This window comes from Odontomachus brunneus, unplaced genomic scaffold, assembly GCF_010583005.1.
Source record: "Odontomachus brunneus isolate Ranch 3 - 2012 unplaced genomic scaffold, Obru_v1 Obru_scaffold_255, whole genome shotgun sequence".
NCBI lineage: Eukaryota > Metazoa > Arthropoda > Insecta > Hymenoptera > Formicidae > Odontomachus > Odontomachus brunneus.
The window spans coordinates 280,738-283,502 of record NW_022639705.1 but is presented as its reverse complement, the minus strand read 5'-3'; positions in this window follow the sequence as shown (position 1 = coordinate 283,502).

The window sequence follows — 2,765 nt, the reverse complement described above, 5'->3', positions numbered from 1 at the left end:
GTTTGAGATTCAAAATAAATCTCTTGCCACCGGATGACTTGTCTATCAAAAAATATGAAGAAAGGTATTGATCTGGGACAAAATCCACGCGATGTATAACACCTTTTTTAAAAAGGCGGTTTATCTCTGCTTTACAGAAAAAATGTTTCGACTTACTCAGCCATGGTAAATATGGTCGAGGAGGTGGGATTTGAAAGAAAGGAATTTTATATACGGCGTTTAAGATAATCGGGTCGTTAGTGATTTGAGACCAATTATTTACGAATCTAGCAAGCCTACCGGCTATGCTTACTTCTACAGGCGGAACTGAAAACTCCTCGTTCGAGAGTTCGACCGGCGTCTCTTCGATCGTGATACAGTCTTTGCCACTCGACGAGACGTTGAATTGTAAACAAAGGTTTTCATGTTTCCCTGAGAAGCAATTCTTGATTAAGGCTGAGGTTTCGTCATATTTGATGAAATCGGTTTTGAAGCTAATACTGTCAGGTTCTTTACTAATTTATCCGTGACTGTAGCCTCCTTTATCTTATTCAAATATTGATCACCGAAAAGATGATTATCAATGGGAGAAGTATTCAAAGCAATTCTAGCCGACGGAGTCAACATCGGAGAAATTAGAGCGCATCTAGCCTTGGAAATATGATATTGAAGATTTAACAGTGAACGACCTGCATTGCTTGTTTCAAATATGTGTTTAGAGTCTTCTGATTCTTCATTGATCCTCTGGCTTCAGTAGTTCTGACATAAGGTATGATTGTGCAATTACTGCCTCAACCATACCTTGAGTTACAAATTAATATTCGTCCCTCTTTACGGACGTTAACGGAATAGCTTGTACTTCTAAGTTAAGCACGGGGCCTTAGCAAACGGTAAATTTTGCGGGACTGGGTGTTTATTTTTTAGCGACAATCTAGTTTCTTTTGGCAAACCGCTAGCAAATATAGGAAACCAAGTTTTAGTGACTAGATCGTGAACGAGTGGACCCGTAACTATATCATCGGTGTTAACGCTCATGAAATCCATTTTGAATGAATCGAGCTCTGCATTCGCAGGTTCTGTTGTGGGACAATTTTCTGAAATAGGTGATATTTCCGGCTCCTCCTCATGTAATTCTTCCGAAAGAAAAAATAATCTTGTCAAACGACAGATCGAGGGGTCCAGAAAACATAAAAATCTCAGGGTATGCCTTCACGGACAGTCTCGCGACCAGTGCATGGTCATTGGACAAGACCAAACTCGAAGATTGTAGACCAAGGAGAAAAATATATCAAGAACTCAAAATTTGTCTCTACAGACAACTTTACGACCAATCAATGATCGTTGGACGTGACCAAACTTATGGTAATGGTTCTTTGTCCAAAAAAACAAAAAATCAAGTATGTTAACTTTCCGGGCATGTCTCTACGGACAGCCTCGCAACCAATAGATGGTCATTGGACAAGATCAAACTCAAGGTAATGGTTCGTAGTCCTGATATACATATGTAATAAAATTGCTCGTACCAATTTCGGAAACCTCTATAACATCCCGTGGATCCCGTGGATCCCTGCACGCATCGTCATCTCGCGGCTCGATGGAATCAGACTCGACGCGAAGCATCTCTTGTCGTCCCGGACGAGCCGTATCTGACCGAATTAAAATGTCCAACAATCTGTCTAGCTTTCCCTTTAAAAAAGCTGCAGCTTGACGGTCTGACGAGCGAGAACGATCCGTGGAAGGCTCTCGAAACCTCACACCAAAATCTTCGTGCGAATGCGTGTGTGAGCGTTTTGATCTCGGAGGTCCCTACTCACAGTTGTCCTCGCAAGAACATCTACGAGAACACTCCAGAGAACGTTTTCTAGATTTTGAATGAGAATGTCTACCCTCGAAAAATGAAGAGCACACACAGTCACGATGTTGTTGATCGGGAGAACAAGCGACATAATGAAAATGCACTACGCACATACGGCAATGTAACGCTACCATGGTTACGAGTTTTTAACGCGAGCTTTAAAGATGCTTGTTGAAAGGGAGTAGCATGAGACACGACTACATTTTCTACTCGGACGAATGCAGAGCATAATTAGAAGAATTGATAACTTAAAGATAATCATACCTTGTTAGTGCCTTAAGAAGTAACGTTTTTATTTAATTGCAATCCCAAGTTGATATTCAACATAGTTTCTTCAAAATTTCGTACGAAAAAGTCAAGTTTTGTCACTTTTTAAATATAATATATAATTAAATATCAAGCGACACGGTAGTGTCGCGAAGCCAAGTGCAAGCGCGAAGCATTGGCGGCCTACCGTGTTATATTACGCGACGACTTTAGTTGAATGTAGGTTACATCGTCATTTCGGCTATAACGGCTGAATTGACGAAGTTCTGGAGAGACTTAATCGATTCCTTGGGTTTACATTACTTAATAAAACTGTTTTTACTTTTTCTCTACGTGCTCCAGAAGCTGAGCTATTTTAGCTCAAAGTCTGAATTCGTGAATTTACGCGTAAGAAACGTCTCCTCACCACAGAAATGTGCATTGACATATCTTCTCCGTTAGATGGCGGCATGCTGAGAGTGTTACGATTACCGATTTATTTACCGACTTGTAACTGTCATCGCGGCGGAGTCGAATGACAGTTCACGTGTACGAGAATGGGGTTATAACAAGGTTATATTTTTAATGTATAATAGTCTTAAAAGTTTCAAAGTGTGTTTACCGTGATAATTTTGAAGAAAAACTATGGTGGAGTTAACAAGGATAATATCAGGTAAGTATTATT